Source organism: Schistocerca americana, chromosome 1, assembly GCF_021461395.2.
Source record: "Schistocerca americana isolate TAMUIC-IGC-003095 chromosome 1, iqSchAmer2.1, whole genome shotgun sequence".
Lineage (NCBI taxonomy): Eukaryota > Metazoa > Arthropoda > Insecta > Orthoptera > Acrididae > Schistocerca > Schistocerca americana.
The window spans coordinates 991,556,894-991,579,822 of record NC_060119.1 but is presented as its reverse complement, the minus strand read 5'-3'; positions in this window follow the sequence as shown (position 1 = coordinate 991,579,822).

Below are 22,929 nucleotides of genomic sequence, written 5' to 3'. Positions count from 1 at the left end.
TAACGGAAAAGGGGGACACTTTTGGAGGTATTCAATGATGAGCACAGCATCAGGCTACCGAGCGTAGTTGAACTGCTTAGCCAAAGAGTAGCTCACAACACTCCTGTAGAGCTGGCGGTGTTGACACAATGTAGAGCAATGGCAACGATAAACGAGCAAACATGGCATTGTAGCTACAGTAACAATTGCGAAAGTTGACATTTCTCCAGTAAGATACCCAAGGTATTTCGCAGAGTGGGATGGAAGAAGCATTTGATATATCAGCGTTCGTGTAAGTTAGATCAGTGGAATATGTGGTGGTGTCGTATGCGCTCGACTGTGCGGACAATTTGCATGAGAAGTACAATGATGACGATACGGGCTCAACAAGAGAAAGTGATAACGGAACACGTATCCAGCCTTGACGGGCAGGTTCAAATGGTTCAAATGGCTCTGAGCACTATGGGACTTAACATCTGTGGTCATCAGTCCCCTAGAACTTAGAACTACTTAAACCTAACTAACGTAAGGACATCACACACATCCATGCCCGAGGCAGGATTCGAACCTGCGACCGTAGCAGTCTTGCGTTGACGGGCAGGGAGCCACAAATCCCATCTCCAGTAAAACGTAGTAAAGGATAGTAGTTGTCCAAGGAGCTGGTACTAAGCATAGTTATGCACATGGAAGATCTTCAACAGAATAGCAAAAACCAATTATTAACAGATTTCGAAAACTTCCACAGCAATACGACCGTGTAATTCATAAGAAGAACTTCGGATATTCAACGGAGAACAAGATGGTTCTTGTAAAAAAAGTGGTTTTTGTGCGTTTCAAGGTTCGCGCTACAATTTACAGGATATGCGTGACAGTGACCTACTATGTTGCGTTCATCAAATTGCGTGAAATATACATTATAGTGATTCCAAGGGAAGCAGTGGACAGTTGCGTAACTGCAAGCAGAGCTACAGAATTGGAAAACGTGAGACAGTGAAATTTTAAATAAAGCGTCAACTTGGCGATTTCCACAGTAAACTGAAAAATCGGCCCTAAAATGTGTAGATGATACAAACAAATTTATCCCATCGTTCAATAAGGAATTTTTTTCAGTAGCGACCAGTCTGCAATTGATAAGGGAATGAATATGAAAGGAACACAGGAAATCAGAGGTACTAAGAGAGGTGTATCAAGATCAACTAACATCAAAGCCTTTACGCATTCATGTACAATTATACCGACTGTTAGTCTGGATGGTAAATCGGTTGGAAACTGTTTACTGAACTGTGAGAAGTTGGAGGTACTCTGCCCCCTACGATTCTTTCTCGTGTGTATGGTGTTGCAAGGACAGCAGGGAATATTTACGTCACAACAAGCAAGGGCGGGAAAATTGGCGTAAGAGAACTTCAGCTGCGCTACGGACACTGCTTTTGGCCATTTTCTGGTGAAAATAACTTGCTTTTGCATGATTCTTGGTCTGCAAGTAAACATCATAGTCCTTTAGAGCAAACTGCCACTCCTGAAAAGTGTGTGACGTTTCAATTCATATCACCTGGAAATAATGGACAAATTCAGTCTCTTAATATTTGTATTTGCGTGCCTAGAAAACATATTATCGCACTATCTGCGGCTATGCCGTATAGGACCGTTTACATGCCATCACATCCATCAATTTTCATCACCCCGTTAGACCAATATGATTCTGTATGATTTCCTGAATGTCCTACACAGTTTGAAACTCCCAAGGATTTCGCCTTCGGTTTTGATGGGGCGAACCTTTGTGGTCATTGTGGCGCGCCAAGTTTCATTCGGTGATCATTGAGAAGTTAATGGTTTGTTTCGAACATTGAATGTCGACGCTGTCAATTTTGTGAATTGTAATACATACATCCAACAGAGGTTTGAGCTCTGCACCTTCCGGACACTCATTTTGGGCCACGCTCTTGATGCATTAGCGGCTAACGTTTTTGCTGTCATAACTGTTAACACAACACTTTCAAATGAGCCTCATTAAAGACTGAACTGGCGACCTCCTATTCAAGAGATTCCTTCTTAATGAGTGGATAGTTTCCAGGAATAATTGTCGCAAATTTCACCGATTTTTCTAAGGACGCGAATTTCACTGAGCACAGTTTTCAATTATCCACGGAATTGGCGACCACCGTCCATTGACTTAAGAAATAAGGCACGCTGAAACTGCAGCTGCGTTTCACATGGATTTGCATGATTTTATAGCTCAGTCGAGCAGCATTGTGCTTCGAACAACTTACCAGTATCTCCAACGTGACGAAATAAGTACGGGGTTACCACAGCAAGTTGCTGAAGCTAGATTAAGTGCTATAATCGGACGCTCACAGGTTCACGTTATGTACTCCATATTTACCTCTGGGCACCACTTCTTAAAATGTGGTTTTTGCCTTCTAATGAGTGGACAGCACCATGTCTAACTGGCAAAGTCTGCTTTACCGAGTGAAGCGGCACTTTGGTAAACGAGACTTGCACGTTAACAAGTAACATTTTCCCATTAATTTGAGAGTATAAATTTTTATACTCACACTGAATAATGTTAGATAAAACAGTAATACAAATGTGGTTATTTATGTATAACAGATATTTTATATTGCATTATATTACATTATTATAAAAAATTTTCAATGAGGTAAGTTTCAAAAGGAGTTTCAATTATATGTAGTAGACCTCTGTCACCACATCTCCAGGAAGTATATGGTATGTATAACGCAAAGATACCATCTTCATTTCAGAGTAGTTTTGTGATTATAGCCATAAACGTTTAGAAGATACGTTTTTACAAGTAGTGAATTACAGTTTATGGGAAATGAGAGAAGGTAGTCTACTCTAAGTTTTACACACTACAAGACTCTTTCAATTCATTCCCGCATATTATAATTAACTGACCGATCCTCAGTCGTTCGCGACTCCTTTCAACAGTCTCTTCTTACTACAGTTCTCGGTAGCAGCTTTAGAAGATCTCCCTGCTTTGCCGCTTGCCGGAACTCTATGACCGTCAAAATTTGGTCACTAAATTATCCATTACCTTATTCCTGCTACATTACTGTATCTATTAGAACTTTTATAGTAACAAAGACCATCTTCGGTACCCGCTGTCATACGCATTTGTTAAAACTTTAATTGTCGTGTCGCATGCAACCATGTAGACATTTAAAAATCAGTTTGCATTCTACAACATCCATGTATACCGGTTTTATTACTTCCATAACGGCGGCAGGCAAGGAACTTCGATGATTATGTTCCTTTCCAATAAAAGCACTCATTTATTCGCATTACGAGGCGTTCTTTTTTGGTTCCAATCCATCCTGCGTGTTCTGATCGGTAGGGATATTATGGTATCAGTTTGTGCAGTCATTCTTCAGATCCTTCAAATTTCTTCTTTTTTGGTAGCCCATAATAATGAAGCAAACAGCTACTATGCAGCTAAGTAAGACGACCAGGGCTATCTAAATCTTTTCTATCCGCCAGTGTCTTTCCATAGGTGCCTCTGTATAGTTACCATTCTTCTGGTTCATAAACACTGATACTCATGAATTTTAACGTTGCATATGGCCTGTCATCCACTGCGCTTGTGTGGCCTTTATTCTCCACGTATGAGAATGTCCTTGTTTTTACGCATTGTTGGGTGCTGAACAGATCAGTATTCCATTTGGTAACTGCCCCAGTTTTAAATTGTTTTCTGTAAAACTGAGGTTTAATGTCAAGTATTTTCACATTTCTGTTTTGAGCGACACAAAGAGAGAAATAAAATAGCAAAAGTGAACTCACATTAAATAGACGTACACAATCAGATCACAAATTTCCTAACAAAATCTTGATAAATGGCGTGAATATTATATCAGTTACTAGCTATCGCCTTCTTGAACAAGTCTGTGAAAACGTCCTATGTGACTGCCAGAACTAAAAAAAATATATAATTTTCCTCTTTCCATGGACTGTAGCTAAATCAAAATAAACTTCTTGGTGTCGTGATAGATAAAAGAAAATTTCGATCTGTTTCTGATTGTCACGTTCAAGTCCCCTTAAAACACTGGAAGCGTATTCGGGAGGATGGTGACTCAAATAACCGTCAGATCATCTAGATTTAGCAGTTCCATGGTTTCCTCGTTTCCTTGAAAAGCTGAAGGTGAATATGAGAATCGTTTCATTGGACAGCCTTCGACCAGTTTCCTTTCCTAGCCTACCCGAATTGGGATGCAATTGCGTCATTATCGAAGAGACATTGAACTCTACACTTCCCTCCTTTTCTTATCTCCATCTTAGAGAACACAAGAGGAATGTAAGAGCGGCCTATTAACATTTGTGCATTTGAAGTATTAAAGCTTAACCAATTTCAAAAAAAATGGTTCAAATGGCTCTGAACACTATGGGACTTAACATCTATGGTCATTAGTCCCCTAGAACTTAGAACTACTTAAACCTAACTAACCTAAGGACAGCACACAACACCCAGCCATCACGAGGCAGAGAAAATCCCTGACCCCGCCGGGAATCGAACCCGGGAACCCGGGCGTGGGAAGCGAGATCGCTACCGCACGACCACGAGATGCGGGCTTAACCAATTTCAGTCAGACACGATTCGCGTGATGTAAATAAGTGTTGAGCGCTTTCAGTCGTTCAGTTAAACTCAGACTGCATATGCTGAGATATGCCCAATGAAAATAGTATTAAGGCAGTTCATTACTGGGGGAAGTATTAAAAACAAATATTCTAGTGGTTTGATATGGTGTATATCTAAAATTAAAGTAGCGATGGTTGATAAATTTGTGTGGTCTAGTGATAAAACAGCGTTAACACATAGTCGTAGATTTGTTTCTGACTCACTGTTTCGCGTTTTTGTCGGCGAAAAATATATATATATATATATACTCTTTTCTATTTATTTTTTGGTTTTGTTTTTTATTATTGCTCGCGTAATAACGAATGTACGAAAAGAGCCGCGAAATATCTGTTAATATTGCCGTGCTTTGAATTTCTTTATCATCATTACCTTTTAACAAAGCAAAATATATATATTGAGATCTTATTGTTCTGTATCTGGCCTACAATTAAAGGAACGTTTTTTCGTGACCGTAACTCATTCTAAAAATCAACATATCTTCCCTACTTTATAGTTATTGAAAATTGAAATTACTTGGTTATGAACACTGATGTTACAGTTCGTATGATCGTTCAACAACAAAATTTTGCAGTGGATTTTGTTTCTCGGTAAAACATCATTCAATACCACGACTAGCACAAGAACATGAGACTATTAAAAAAATACGTTTTCACTATAAAGTTTGCCAGACCAGAACGGAGCACAGCAAGATTCCTATTAGATTTTGACGGTACATTAACTTATTTGTACTGTGAGTTATATACTATCAGCAGCCCGCGTCAACCTGCAACACATCATAAAATCTGCTGATCTGCACTGCAAGTCTGGGAGCTAAAAGAAATAATATTATTTTACTGTTACTTTACCGCTTCCTTGCGGTATGATAGACTATATTGGAAGTCGTTTGAATACGCCGCGGCAGCGGCTCTTTCGTTTGCCACGCAGCTCAGCACCACAGATAATATTTATATAACTGAAAAATGTCTCAACAGGATGGGATAATAGGCAAGCAAGCTTTAACAATTAATAATGCAAGTTTTCATTTACATAACTCTATTAAAACATTTAAATATTTCAATTGTTACACACCTGTATGAATTCACACGTAATGGCGTACATCTCTTAGTCTCGACAAAAGAATGCTACACTAGCGTCCGCTACTACGACACAGGATATCTTACTCGCTCGACTCCCAGATGAAGAAGACGACAAAGAAATTGATGTTCGTCACTTATTATATACTAGTTACTTATTTTAATCTTTGTTCGACATTTATCGTCTGTGGCGGTTTCATTACTCGCCGACGCAGACATTCTCAAAAATAAATAATAAATAAAAATACATAATTTTATACAATAACACAATATGATACATATAATTTTCTCGTTACTACATAATATGTTGTTTTTGTTTCTTACTAGACGTTACAACTGCTGTCACTACGAAACTGTCATGAATGTCTCTCACTGACCCCAACAATGATATCTCTACTTTTTTATGGTACCTATTGGACAGCAGAATAGCTCTAACAATAGTCTTCTTCCTTGCCGAGTAAGCAGCCCTTCCAAACATTCCTCTCATAACGAGGAGGTATCAACTTTCCTTGCAGCTTGCAATGAGTCCAGTTTTGTACAGAAGTGATGGCAGGAATTATTCAAAGGGAGAGCTGAAGTTCAAGTCTTCTCTATCCCCACTGCGTAGACCAATGTGCCGTTAATTCGTCAAAAAGGGGCTATTACACACACGTCAACGAAAGTTTAGCATTAGTACGACATGTCGCAGAGGTGTGTTGGTATTGTGACTGTTCCTGTACCGGTCGGAATGTCCGACCCAATGTAGTTTGCAAATATAAACATAGTTACCTTGAGTACTATCTAAGGGTAGAACGCTTCACTCGAATGGATTGTAGAACTTCATAAGTAAAGTGCCATCAGGGAGCATTACAGAAATCTGTGCATTCAACAAAAGGGTAACCATCCATCAGGACACGTACGATAATCGTGTCCAAAGATCGTATTCACATAATCACATTACGCACAGAAGACTTGTCAGTCAGGAAATTTCCTTGACGTGTGCAATGGACTCAGAAAGATGCTGTACGGACTTCGAACAGGTTTCAATTGGCAGGTGATGTTGGGGACTTACACAGCCCAAGACGTCCACATTCGGCAAGCGCACAGGATGATCGATATCTTCAGCTTTTGCGAAAAAGGAACCACTGGCTGAGTGTTCCAGAACAGAATTCGGCGTTCAAAGATGCTACAGTACGTCATTTATGACATCAATCTATTCGGTGACGATTGCGTGATGCGAGTCTCTATTTCTGACGACCATGGCGAACACCACGACTTAAACAAACAACAGCCGGCCAGAGTGGCCGAGCGGTTCTAGGCGCTTCAGCCTGGAACAGGACGACCGCTACGGTCGCAAGTTCCAATCCTGCCTCGTGCATGGATGTGTGTGATGTCCATAGGTTAGTTATGTTTAAGTAGTTCTAGGGGACTGATGACCTCAGATGTTAAGTCCAATAGTGCTCAGAGCTATTTGACCCATTTTTTAAACAAACAACAGCGCGGACTCCGTTACATATAGACCAGAAATCATGCAGAAGGGACATTCCACGATTGACTTTGGGTGTTGTTTACCGACGAAAGTCGGATCTGTTTATACCCTGATAATCGTAAGCAACGTGTTCGGAGAAAATCCGATAACACCGAACGCCCCAAACACTGTGTCCCACCTGCGCAACAATGAGGTATTGGAGTGATGTTCTGAGGTGGGATTGTATGTCGTTATCGTATACTTCTCGAGTTTGCTCTACGGTACTAGGACAAGCTCGCCCAAATTTTGATGACAATTTCGTCTTGAACGATAATCACGTGCTTTCGTGAACACTTTCCTTCAGCATTTCAGGGTCACCAGAATGTCTGTTCTCTGCACACGAACCAAATCGTAAGTGTGTGGGTGCGAGTGAAACTAGCTGTGTTAGGACATCGACAACGACGACGTAATCTGCGCGACTTGCGCAGAATCGCCATTGAAGAGTGGGGCAACTGCAACCAGGTATGGCTTCATCGTCTCATCGACGGTTTGCCACGACATAGTCCTCTCCCGTCAAGGGGATATTCCACCACGTATTGACGTGACTCAGGAGTGCAGTCAGTCATGGGAAACAAATGATTTTGTCATTCTACAGATGTCAGATTTTTTGATTTGGTGCTATGGGCCTCTGAAACAATGTTTTATTTTCTCTGCCATGAATTTTATAATAAATGGGTGACAGAAATCTTTTGTTGATGTGTGTATTAATAATGTGATCATAGGGAACAATAACGACATGATCTGAACCATGCAGCGTCATCGCATCAGAAATCAAAGCGCTGTATCCTATCAGTAGAACATCTGCTGTTCGTGTACAGAATTTTTGTAATCTATCGAAGGTGCAAGTAGGTACCAGGACATTTCAATGTTACGGGAGGTTATTCACTGTGGGGGAGCGACGCGACGAAGCCACTGACGCGCCGGGAACAGCTGCCAACATTCCACAGGCTGTCACCGTCACCGTCGCTGGACGCTCGCCAGCCGAGATTTATTCCTAGGTCGAACCGTTTCCGCCTCATAAGAGTGTGCGAAGCGCTTTGAAGTGGCTCACTCTCGTATCTCCGCTGAAGACATTTCGAAGGGAAAAATGAAGATTCACATGTGTTCTAATACACTGGGTCTTCTCGCACTATTTTTATCAGTGTCCCTTTCAGCTGGTATTTCTTTCATTAATTCGTAGCACGTTGTTCTTTCGGGCCGAATTTCGCTAAAAGAGGTGAAACATCCCCTTAGAAAAATTTATGAATTACTGTGCTGATAAACCACTTACGTTATTTGATTTTCAAACAGCTGAGCAGAACTGAACGTACTCGGACATTTCGCTCTTTACTTATTCTGATCAACACTAAACTGATAAACAATATTTTTAGCGCAACGCAATCTGACTTTCAATAATCCCTGCAAAAGAATGGCCGTGACTAACAATAACCTATACATTTCATGAATCACTTACCTCACAAAAATCTTCGTTACTCGAACTACTGCAATACAGCGAGCGCCAATACTGCCAGCTAAATAAAAGATTCTAACTACTGATAGGCATAGTTAGCAAATGAAAGATTTTAGTAGAGAACAAACAATGTATTTACCTTCATAATATTCAAAACTCATCATATATATATATATATATATATATATATATATATATATATATATATATATCAGTTCATGATATACAGTATTACAAATTTACTCTTTCTGATGGATATACGTCCAGATCGTCCGCTCTCAGAATTCTGCCATCTCTCTCCCCACATCCACCATTGCTGGCGGCTCACCTCCTACTGCGCAACGCTACGCGCTGTTCACGTTCAGCTGCCCAACACTGCAATAGCGAATATTCCAAATGCCAACCAGCCGTAGACTGCACACAGTACAGCCAGTGATTTTCATACAGAGCGCTACGTGAGGTTGCCAACATAAAAACCTAAACAGCCTACTTACAGAGGTACACTTGGACGTAGGCTCTAATAAAATTAAACTAGTATCTTTTACTCTTCTTCCTTCAGGTTTCTGGCCGGGATTGGTATGACCTATTTTCATGTTTGGCGTCAACGTACCAACTCAGTCTGCATATTCAGTTTGTGATGAGATATCTTCCTTTTCTACCGAGTTATAAGACAGTTCCAAAGCAGCATCTGTGCAACCAAGTCATGTAAATTTTAGCAACTGCTCTCCTTGTTCTCCAGAAAGAATAGGATGAAAAACGGGAGCCGTTACGCTTCCCTACATAACCATTACATTGCTTCCACCGGACTTTTGTTTTAAAGTATTTATTTATTAAGAAATACTAACATATATCGCGCTTTCTTTATGCTCAAATGAAACTTCCGTAAGTTGTATGATACAAAATTCACATGCCTTTCACAGTCAATAGATAAAATGATCGTGACCGCACAGTATGCATGAACTGTATTGTCAGCACCTCTTTCGTAATGCGTAGAATGCATCCGTAAATTAAGGGTGAATGCTATACAGGGTGATTCAGAAGCACCTGCCTTTACGTTGATGCATCTGTAACGCTTCAAGAACCACACGTGAGTTATTTTATTCTGTTGCTCGCTAAGCGCAAACTATTAGTTCAACAGAAAAACTGCGTGGGATATTTTTTTGACAAACTTAATGCATTTTCACCAACTGCGACATGGACGCGTATACAAACAGTGATCCAATAGTGTCAAATGTTTTTTATTTCAGTCTTTGATCACAATATGAATTCTTTAGACGATGACCGGTTTCAGTCCGCAGTGACCATCCTCAGATACTTTTTATACCATGTCCTAAAGTGATTTGGCCGTGCGGTTCTAGGCACAACAGTCCGGAACCGCGCGACCGCTACGGTCGCAGGTTCGAATTCTGCCTCGGGCATGGATGTGTGTGCTGTCCTTAGGTTAGTTCGGTTTAAGTAGTTCTACGTTCTAGGGGACTGATGACCACAGCAGTTAAGTCCCATAGTGCTCAGAGCCGTTTGAACCTAAAGTGATTAGGACATAATGGCATCATCAAAACATTTAAACATAATCAGCATAGTGTCGTCATAATGATCTGAAATAAGGTGTAGATCTTTATGACGACGCTATGCTGATTATGTTTATATGTTTTGACGATGCCATTATGGCCTAATCACTTTAGCACATGGTGTAAAAAAGATCTGAGGATGGTCATTACGGACTGAAACCGGTCATCGTCTAAAGAATTCATATTGTGATCAAAGACTGAAATAAAAAACTTTAAACTTAATGTAGTTAAATTTTATTGAGGGATACGGTTTTGATAAAGGCCATTGTTCTCAATTATTCAAGAAACACCTACAAATGTGACATTCAGACAAGTTTTTTCTGAATAACTCGAAAACTCCGGACTCTAGCGAACACGTATTCTAATATAAAATTTACCTTTATGAAATTCCCTAGAGAAAAGTCTTGTTTTTTTACGACCAATATATACAACCTAAATTATCCACTTGCTACTGAAATTACGGCTATAAAAACAGATCAAACTGTCCAGATCTGAGATACCGTGAAAAATATAATGTTTTAATGCACAGAAAAGATAATTCTTAAGCTAGGGGTGGAAAGGATAAATACAAGAACAGGATTGTAGATATACCAATAGGACTACAACTTGTAAGGGCTTAAATTCGGCAGCTTACAGAGATATTTACTCATTGTTGGAAGGTGTTACGAACCAAGTGGATGAAGGATATTAGATACTTTCTTTCTTTCTTTTGCTTGCGCCGTTGTTCCCGCGGATACGCAGGGTCGGCGTGGTTAATCGAATGTGGCAATGTTAGTTGAAGGGGTGGCCGGATGCCCTTCCTGCCGCCACCCCGTACCCCCCGGGAAGGAATTAGTGTACCCCGACTGTCTGCGACTAGTGTGATCCATGGAATAGTGCGAAAGTGTTCAGATGTCTGCGAGCCGTATAGCTGAGGCGGGACGTGGGGACCAGCCCGGTATTCACCTAGGGGGATACGGAAAACCGCCTAAAAACCATAGCCATTATGGCCGGCACACCGGCCCCCGTCGTTAATCCGCCGGGCACATTCGATCCGGGGCCGGCGCGCCTACCCGAGTCCAGGAAGCAGCGCGTTAGCGCGCTCGGCTAACCTGGCGGGTTGAAGGATATTAGACACTATATATACATATATTCGCAGGAAACAACTTGGCAAGGTACACATAACCAGTTACTACCGCTCCCCCCGCCACGCCCCAGCGCTCTTGGTTCAAATGGCTCTGAGCATTATGGGACTTAACATCTGAGGTCATCAGTCCCCTAGAACTTAGAACTACTCAAACCTAACTAACCTAAGGACATCACACACATCGATGCCCGAGGCAGGATTCGAACCTGCGACCGTAGCGGCCGCGCGGATCCAGACTGAAGCGCCTAGAACCGCTCGGCCACACCGGCCGGCCCCAGCGCTCTACTCCACCTTCTATTTACTCAGTGGACTGAGGGTTCTCGATACTGTGAAAATTCGGTGTTAAAAAAACTATTGCGTTAAACCAGTTATGCGTGATGTAGATGACAGCAAGATTTTCATTCAGTTTTGGCACTTCCGCTCCCGGGTATTTAAGACAAAAATTTCCATGATACACGACGTCCTTCACGGTATCTCCGACTTTCAGTCTTCATTCTAGTAGCATGAAAAATGAGGAGCTTAAAAGAGGCTCTTTCTTTTACGCTCCCGTAAAGAGAGAAACCTCAGGAGATTAGGAGGCCACAGGCAGTAAAGAGCTCGTTCCCCACCTCTTGCGACCCACAGGCCATTGTCCTAAACTATCTGAGATAACACCGCTGGTGGAAGCGAGGCGGCTGCCATCTCACGTGCAAATTAAGTCACTCTAGTCTCCCTCAACTTCAGGAAACGCTTTTGTGGCTTATTCTGATACGAAAAAGTCGCAAACCAGAACTTGAAATGAAAGGTGACGTTAAAGAGATGGAACCTCTCTGCACCCGTTTTGTCTTCTTTCAGTGTTGAACGATTCATAATGTCATCAGTGCTAACAATGATCCATTTGGTCAGTTCTATACAAAAAGTAGTAATTTTATAAACTGCCATTTCTGTATTTCAAAAAATGGTAGTGCAAAAGTCTGGTCGAATAATGCAGCGGCTAGAAATAAACAAATATAAATTCTCCTGCATACAGCGTTTCAAAAGGAAACATATAGTGTTAATTTTTAGCACTATGAGAGGTATACGGAATGAATTCTACAACTAACATGCGAGGACGACCGGTTTCTTCCCGCGTCCCGCAACAGTTGTTTCTTAAAAAGATATTATCTTACACTCAATTTTCTTATTTTGAGAGTGCCTTTAAATATACGCTTTAACAGTAGCTCGCCGATTACTGGTGCAGCCATGACTTACTACCATGTATTTCTCGTATGTAAATGTCATTCATGAGTAAACGGTTTAGAAAACCATAGCCTCTTAGTTCAGCGTAATTTAAATATGCATGATTAATTATTTAAAAATAATGATAGTTCATGCGCGAGTAGGCCTCAAGTACTGAGGGTTCCGCATGAACGTAGTTAAGTAGACAAATAGTTCATCCATCCCAGAAATCCAGAACCTCCACCATGTTCTCAGCGTTAATACTGCCAAGATATTTTACCCGGGTATTCCAAGACTTTCAAGAATCTTTTAATTTTGTTTGAAGGGGAAAGAAATATATCTACGTGTGATAAAGTTACAAACTGACAATTTCCTGAGTTTTTACCTATACTTTTACTGTGAAACCTTGTGTCTTGTCAAATTTCATGATCCTCAGTCAGCGGGAAGTATCCTACATTTTGTATTGAGTGAGTCCGCGAGTATCAATACGTGTTATGTAATTGACCATAGGCCGGCCGGTGTGGCCGAGCGGTTCTAGGCGCTTCAGTCTAGAACCGCGAGACCGCTACGGTCGCAGGTTCTACTCCTGCCTCGGGCATGGATGTGTGTGACGTCCTTGAGTTAGTTACGTTTAAGTAGTTCTAAGTTCTAGGGGCTCATGACCTCAGATGTTAAGTCCCATGGTGCTCAGAGCCATCTGAACCTATTTTAAGTGGCCATACGTTTTCAATCCATTGATTTAGAAACTGTTCAAATGTGTGTGAATTCCTAAGTGATGCAACTGCTAAGGTCATCGGTCCCTTGACTTACACACTACTTCAACTAACTTGCGCTAAGAACAACACACACAACCATGCCCGAGGGAAGACTCGAACCTCCGGCGGCAGAGGCCACCCAGTCGGTGACAGGACGCCTCAAACCACGCGGCCACTCCGCGCGTCACTTAGAAACTAAAACTTTTTGCACCACCAAGGAAATATAGACTTTAGCATGTGACATACATTTCAACTAGATATACCTTCCCGACCCTGAAGGAAAGTGGTCTTAATAGACGAATGGACGGATAGACAGACAGTCGAATAACAAATGACAAAATTAAATTTTTCGTATGATATAATTAAAAATTCATAATTTTTGGGATTTACCCTTAACGTGCGCTACGAAACTTTGCTTATTGCCAAATTTCATGATCGTAGACCTACAGGAAGTAGCCTACAGGTTTTGATGAGCGAGTTTTTGAGTATCAAAATATGTGACATAAATGTTTTGTGTACTACTTCATAGGCAAAGGTAAGGAGAGGTGGACTATAGAATGGTGTGGCAGCTGTCGTCGTAGGAAAGCTAGATACGTGCAGAAATGATAACTGAACAGATTAAGGCACTAAACAGAATATTTACTTAAGTTACTTTTCTCCGATAGAACGAAGACTCTGTACAGATGATGAAGTAAGAAACAGAATCCAGCTCATGCAATAGCAACAACAATGGAATCAGAGCAGCGAGTAGGTGGCTTCCACAAGGCATCCCGAACAGTTGTGATTCAAAGCACGAGTGGAGTGAGCCCCTGCCACCGTCTCTAATATATTGCTGCGGCAAAGGGCGCTCGTGGCACAGAGCTGCTGCAGGTGAGGCTCACTGGGTGTGCACAGTTGGCTCCGCCACATCCCGCGCGACCGTTGTCAGCACTGGACGGAGACTAGCTATTTGATCTGCTGGTATCTTGGTACTCATGCATGATATCACAAACTGGCTGTATCTTTTGACTTAATTGGCTTAGAAGCTTAAATTCTTCACACTTCCAAGGGACTGTAGATCTATGGATGTTACAGAAACTTCATCTCGATGTATTTCGCCCCAATCCTCAGAAAAGGGGTTCAGACAGTCGGTCAGACAGACAGCCAACGAAGTGCTCCTATAATGTTCTGTTTTCACTGACTGGGATAAGGAACCCTAAATTATTTTGCATAATTCCATTCAACAATCATTTTGTGGGGAAAGTCGATTTACAGTTACAGCATTTTAAGCATACAGAGTGATATTAGTCCTAGAAACTCCTGCACAGAGCTCTTGGAAAAGTCGTATGTTGGCAGCTACTTCACAACACATACATTCATTATCGTCATTTGAAGTTACCTATATCTCTCTTTTCTAAAATAGATTTATATATATAGCAGATATTATGCGAAAACAGCTGTCAAACAGCGTTACACTGAAAGTGCACAACAGGTGGCGGGATCTTTAAAATCCACACAAGGCAGGACCGCAAAGCACAAATAGCACGTCAATTTGAACTGTAAACACATAAGGAAGAGCCTCTGGTGCTCTTTTACTGTAGTCGTTTGCCTACACACCGATACGTTACATAACTGAACGTAAGGTGGTAACTGCCAGGTATTTGCATGTCATGAACTTTTATTCATGGTATTTTAATTCCTATATTTCCCATGACTGTGATGCTTCTTCATGTCTGTAAATATGATTATATGTTCGATGTGATTTTATTGTATATATATATAAAAACAATCACCATCCGAACAGGCCCTGAAAGCCCAATGGTGTCGACCGACTGCCGCCTCATGCTCAGCCCACAGGCTTTCCCGGATGTGGATATTCACTTAAAATGTTCTGTGTAAAAGATATTGATAAATACAATTGCGATGCTGTTTACTTACCAGCAGCAAGGAGAACATAAACTGACCTTGGATTTTTAAAGTAAACGTTACGTTATGCTTCATTGTTCTGTCGTGGTTATCTACCTACGGTGATAAATCCGTAATATTTGGATATTTCATGACTTGTACCTATGGTCTTGTGTAGCCAAGTCCCACTAAAAGTGGCTTAATAGATGAAATTTACAAATCTACAAAAAATACTTTTTGCGGTAAATATATATTTGTGGTGGGGATAAGGTCGCCTTTCACATAACTGCCAGTGATGGTATAACCGAATACGAAAAAAATTAAGATGCTGAAAAAGCTTTGTCACTTAATAATCTCCATATGGCCACAATATGAATCTGTCTTCATTTTACATCCAAAACAATGTTGGCTTAAGAGGTCGTTATTTCAGAGTCTCTCCTTGAATCTGACCACCGAGGGACAAACAGGGCATCCCATGGCGGCCTCATTAGTTCATCCCAAAAAGCACCGTAGGGACTTCAGAGTGTCACAGGAGAATTGGTCAGTTTTCAGGGATATGGTGGGAACCACCATTCGAAGCAAAAATGTCTTAAACATCGCCTCTAAAATGCAGACCTGAAGAGCTGTGAGCATTGACGCTGTGAAAAAAATTGTTGTATTGGAAGCTCTTCACTTTCCATATTTTGAGTGAAAGTACTATGGAACAAGAAAAGGAAACAAGCCGTTGACTCACCTCGGGAAATGTTTCTCGCACAGTTGGCAAAGAAAAGTCAGGAAGAAGAAGATTTACAATCGACCGCGGCCTCTCATCCCGGAAGGTTTAACTAATGGAGACACCGGCCGTGAAAGCCTACACGTTATGAGAAATCCATTAAATAAATTAAAATGCATACCTTAAGAGATATGACCCCTTTATTATCTTCGCAATTTGGTGAATACATCACTTCTACTGGAACAAGTTCCATTCCTTTTAAGGTATGCATTTTAGAGGTCGTGTTCACTAAACTTTGCTGCTTCGAATTATCGTTTCTCACATATAACTGAACACTGGGACACCCTGTGTACAGGTTGATTCACTGAGATACGCAAATATTTTAATACGTTATTCTACAAGTAAAACTAAAGAAAAAAGATCATATACACCTTGGTCCGCAAATTTTTGGTTGCGGAGTTACGGCTAATTAAATATTTTGCCTGAAATTTAGCAACTTTACTAACACGAAGCCATCGTAAAGCTTTACAAGGTTAAAGTGAGGCACGATTTACATTTATTTTGTTGTTACTGGTCTGGTGAATCTAATAAAACATGCCCTAGACGTGTATCTGCAGTACTTTTCCAGAACATCCAGAGAAGCTAAGATTATTATAAAATTAAATTTGTTTACCTTCCATTAAGAATGTAGAAACGTTTATGTCATTGTTGGTTTGCTGTATTGTTCAGTGAATGATCATAATAACAACAGTGTATTCAAGTGAAACCATATAGTAACTGTTTTAGTTTGTAGATTATTTATAAAATGAGAATGCCTTTCAAATCTAAGACAGAGGAATACACCGATATGGTGTCTATTTATTGCAAAAGTAATGGCAGTCCTACGGCTGCAGTTAACGAATATCGCGTACGTTGTCCAGCTCGGAGGATTCCGAATGCACGAAACATTAGTAGAGTATTTCGAATATTACGGGAGACAGGTTCTCTGCCTAGCGTTCATAACCAGTACGAGCGCTTGATAGGTGAAGACAATGATGGGGATATTATGGATGCTGTTCAACGTTGCCCGGGTACCAGTACACGATGCATCTCTAAACGACTAGGAATTTTACAGTTTAAGGTATGGCGTACACTGATGTACAATAATCTGTGTCTTTACCATAAACAAAAAGTGCAATATAAATCCCGGCGATCCTGCCCTTCGCTTCGAGTTAAGGTACTGTTTAAATACTAATCGGCGGTTACACGAATACGTTTTAGTTACTGATGAGGTAAGTTTACTCGAGATGGTATAAACAATTTACATAACGAACACATATGGTCTGAAGCAAACCCACATCCAAAAGATTAACGCATTTCCAGGAGCGATTTAGCATATACTTCACTGGACCATTCATTTTCCCAGGATGTCTAACTGTCGAGACGTACTTACAATTCCTTAAAGAAGAAATGCCCCGGTTGCTAGAAGATGTTCCACTTGCTACGCGAATGCAAATGTATTTTCAACATGACGGCTCGCCTCCACATTTCACCAACACAGTTGCTACACATTTAAATGAACATTTTCCCCAGAAATGGACTGGTCGTGGTGCTACTCACATGTGGCCACCCAGATCGTTCGATTAAACACCAATGGCTTTTCGTGCATGGAGATGGATGAAAGACATAGTTTATGAGGACACAGTTAATACACGTAAGGCATTACTTGATCGCATTATGAATGCAACCCTGTGAAACTAAAACGAACTACAAAGTCTGTTCATACACGTGCAGCTAAATGCATTGAACTCGGTGGAGACATTTTTACATTCATTGAGACTGTATTGTGAAACTGTATGTACACTGTACAACTTCCTTAAAACTGAGATTTATTTTTTCCGGTTTAACATGAATTCACGTATGCTATGGTATTAAGAAAAGCAGATGCAGTTTCCGTTATTACTATCATTTTCCAAAATTAATTCTTTGCAACTTCTGTTGCAAATTTTGTGCAGTAGTTTGGAATTTAGAGAGAAAATTGGACTAAGTAGTTAATAAATTAAGAGTGTTACGAAATTATTTCTTTGGATGTTCTGGAAAACTACTGCAGATACGAATGGGACATGCTTTATTAGATTGACCAGATCAATAACAGCAAAATGAATGGAAATCGTTCTTTACTACAACCTCATACAGTTTTGACATGGCTTCGTATTAGCGAAGTTGCTAAATTTCAGGCAAAATCTTTTATTAGCCGTATCTCCGTAACCAAACATCTGTGGACCTACGTTTACATGAACTTTTTCTTTAGCTTTCTTGCAGAAGACATATTAAAATATTTGCATATCTTCGTGAATCGTGCGGAGAAACATCATATCAAAACAAATCATTAATGTCCACTTGAAATATATCATTCGTTACTTGCGGAGATCGTACCAGTAGGTTTCTTGTTAAATGTAAAAACAGCTAAACTCTACGTGATCTAATGTGTTATGATGTTACTAACAACTCTTCGTAAAGGTAGGACCTTATGATTTTAAGGCAGGCCATACCATCTGGATGGTACCTAACAATGTGGTCCTAGTCCCTTGTTAATTCTTGAGGCAAAACACACATCGTATCATCGTGACGATTACGAGGTAACAGCCCTGTCAAATTACAAGTATCAGTTTTTCCTGACATCCTTTGAGAATTTGCAGGACACCCTTTTCTGAGTAGATTATTTTTCTTTGTAATGAAGGACCTTTTATAAGCGCATGAGGTGTTTTGTCGCATCCATTGTGCCGTTTCAAAAGATGGATGTCGTACAGCTTCATCAAAAGCAGTAACAAATCTTTTTGAAGTTGGTGTTGTCCAAAATTTTCTCCACGTAGTTCATCTCTAGACAATCGACGCAGTATATGCTGACGCGACGTCAGCTGTGGTGGTAACGGTTTGAATTTCGACACCCTGGATACGCAGAGTCCTTACGGTTGGAGTCGAACATGGCTTAGGTAACATCGTCGAACCAATCACAGGATCCAGGAAAATGGTGTAATGCTATCTATGGATCCATGTGGTAGAATTCGTCAAGAAAGGCATCGAAAGTTCACCCTGTTTAAGGAATACTCCAGTCATAATTACAGACCTGGCCATGAAAATAATATAACTTTGGATCGGCGGAGAAACGCATTGAAAATAGTGTTATTAAGTTTGAAGCAAGTGACCACCTGGATAATGCATAGAATCCCGACATTAGCAGTTAGTACTTCAATTGTCGATCGGAGGCCACATCGAGCGACACCATATCGGACTGCAGAGTTTCGCTCTTTCATTACCGATGATACTATCCGTGGCACCAACTGCATTCCGAAAACCTTATCCAGTATTCAGTACGCTGAGAAAATCACAAGGTTCTCATATGACACTGTTAACTGGGAGACCGAGTCGGGTAGGTTCATCTTTTCTTCACGAAATGTGCGCCTTTTGCTATAGGAGTCCATGTTAAGTGTCGAAGGATGCATGTAGAGATTTGCTACGGCTTTTGTGCTATTTGTGGGGCAGCAGGTTAATAATATTGTTAGTGTAATAATTAGTCGTAAGTCAAAGGAAATTGGAAATATTAGAACCTTGTTCGCTGTCTTTTATGAGAGCCTGGAAACTACTTCTGTGGTCAGTCAAAAAGCGATGGAGAACATACTGACTGTAGTTCCCAGTCTGAAATTTCACATTCTTGTACAGCTAACTGAAAGAAATATTTCTGTTCTCTATCTGCTCAGCGGGATCAGGACTATGATTATAAATGAAGATTTTGAGTTCCAATTGATAGCTTCAGACACACAACATTGTACTATTCATTATGTTAATACTAATAATAAATCTTTCTATACTAAACAGCACTATGAGCAGTTCAGAGGTGGGGTAAGTTCCTATTAAATGGTCTTTCGCCTTGACTTCTGATAATCAAAATAATTGCTCGCCATAAAAGTGGAAAATAATTGTCACCACTTGCCATGTGGATTTATTAACTTTACGGGCGACACACTAACAGTCACTTCTGCGAAATATAAGGGATCCAGTATGGTGTAGAGTCCTCACGATTTCACTTATTCCTTATACCGAAAACATGAGCTTAGTTGCAGTCTAACTGTGACGTCATCCAAGGCATCGCGTACTCCGGCGCGGATGGTGTGGTGGCTTGGTGCGAAGTGAAGCCTAGTATTGTTTTTTTTTTTTCCTTTATTGAGTTTCGATTCCCCCTGAAGGGGGCGGGCTGGCAGCAGCTTCTTACGCCGCTCTTCAGTCTACATAATATGTTTTAAAAAGATGAAGATAATAAAAAATAACAGTTGGCGATAAAATCGGTGACTTAAAGGTAAAATGGCAGAAAATTCTGGAACTTAAAACATAAAACACAGGGTTGATGATGCTAATAAAATACACAGGAAGCAGAAAAACAATAGGCAGACAATTAAAAAACACGGCGAAAGTCTGGTTTCTGTTCGCAAGAGATATAAAATGCACACCCTGCTACAGCATGATTTCTGTTCGCAACACTGTGGAAAGACGCACAACACTGAACACACACTTAAACACTGCACTAAAAAGTTGCCACAAATATGACATACCACAGCCGAGAGCAGGTGGGGGAAACTGGAATGATGTGGGGAAAAAAAGGGGGAGGGGACCTAGTCTTGCCTCCCAGGCTGTATTTATATACGAGCGCAGCGAACGGCCAAGAAAATATCTGCTGTAATCCGTTATATGCCCATGGTAACAGCTTTCTCGGACACATAATATTTTATATATTTTAGAATATTTTTATTTGTGTATAAATTCTGAAATTTCGTAATTTTTGCATGAATGTAGTTAAGTTGGTTAAAATCACAGAAAGAGTTTTAGCTCGCCTACATATAAACTTTGTCGTCTAGAATTTTTAGAACGGAACTGACAGTAGAACATGATCTCTGAACTACAACTCTAAGAGACCTTGTATTGTTATTATTTACATTCAAGCCTTGAAACTTGTTATAGCTGTATTATTTAATAGGTCTCATCGCGTGCTGTAACCAAAACTTTCTAGCATTAATATAACATATACTTAATCTACTACAAATGAGGACATTTTAGTTCCAGATTTAGTTTCCAGCAAATTAGTCGAAAACTATTGGAGGTAGCTGAGTGGGTTTCCATAATCATTATTTTTAAGTTGAACTGAGGCTTCATACTTAGCGCCTTGAATTTTTCTTAAAAGTTTGGATTCTGACCAAACTATTGCTTTAAGCACTTTGAGACATGTACAGTTAATTTTGATATACATCCGCAAATTTGGTTCCTAGCTTTATTATTTTTTTCTTATAACGGTGTATTTAGGGAAAATATTCATCTGTTCAATGTGAGATTTGGAAATGTAAAAGTTAACTAACTGAAGCATTTGTTGACAAAGTTTCGAAAGGCAACTTTAACTTTTAGTTTAATTCTCAAATTATGGTGCAGTACTTGTGTGCTACGTACAGACGCGTTGTGGTGGCGCGGTGCTACTAGCAGTAAACTGGAGTAAGTCCTGGCACACTCGCTCGATTCTGTATCTCTCAAATGATACAGCGCTTGTTTCGCCACATGTTGCTGCCTGAGAGACAGAGGTGAACCTGTGGAACCCAATGCCGACACATTGTCTATTGCTCTCGAATGGCACCAAAGTGGCCGTCGAGCTTAAGGTCCTTATCGAAATGGGAAATGACCATTAGCAGCGGTCACCGCCCTCGCTTAATGAGACACTGTCCAGTGGTTTGGGATTGAGCCCAGAAGTGCTGGATATCAAAGATTGTACCGGCCAGGTAATAGGATGCATTAGTTTTCACCGCCAGGATTTTCTGATGAAACGAGGGTCGCTGGTTGCTGTAGCAGTTAATCTGCCTTAATAAACTTCACGCTGCTGTACTGTTTACACACGGAGGCTAGAAAGTACACTACTTTCCACAGCCATAATTACTGCTACATTATGTTTGAATGTCTTCTCTGGACAAAAGGGCTTGATCACATTCAGTTATGTCCGGAGGACTCACAATTTGTTGCAGGGGTGCTCTTCTCATGTAGTGTCCTACGTAATATATGTCTTTACGTACATCAGGGAGCATGTACAAAGAGAAATAGGATTCTGTGAAGCCCATACCTGACAAACAAGGTAAATAATTTTTTACGCGCTTATATATTTCATCGACGTTGTTATACTTGCAGACTACTCAGCATATTATAAAATTTTGAATGCAAAGAATAGTAATACACAGCTGTATATTTACATCCACGATGTTGCGCAATCTGTTTTACCCCAGAAACGAGAAATGTCTCTGTAGTGATAATAATATTTAAACTAATGGAGAATACAACGTTGTAGGGGACCGACTGGCTACGAAACGTTCAAAACAAGAATAACTTACAATAATCCTGTTACTCCAAAGGTAGATTCAATGTAGTGTGAAGAGACGGTGCCAACAACAACTGGATAGTTACTGTCTAGACTGTCATATAATTCCATTATATACTACCGATTTCCGTTACAAAGTCAACCGCGGCACCTAATAACAAATTCTTGGACCAAAATAAAAATTTACTTCAAGTTAATCTCATTTCTTCTTATACTGAAAATATTTGTGGCAACAGCACAACATTGCTGATTGCTTGCTGATTTTATTGATACCATATTATCCTTCTAAAATTATATTGTAGAGTTCCTGTAAGAAATGGCTGTTTCGTAAGTTGTCGTGGTCTTCAGTCCGAAGCAGCTATCTATGCTACCCTATCCCGTGCATCTCTGAGTGACTACTGCAACCTACATCAGTCTAAATCTGCTTACTGTGTTCAGCTCTTGGTCACCCTCTGCGATTTTTACCTCATCTGCCCCCCCCCCCCTCCTATTTCCCGCTGGTACTAAATTGGTGATCTCTTGATAACTGAGAAATATCCCATCTCTTTTCCTAGTCAGGTTGTGACATAAATTCCTTGTCTCCCCAATTCCATAACGTACCTAATCATTAGTTGCGTGGTTCTCAGCTACCTTCTGTAGCACCACATT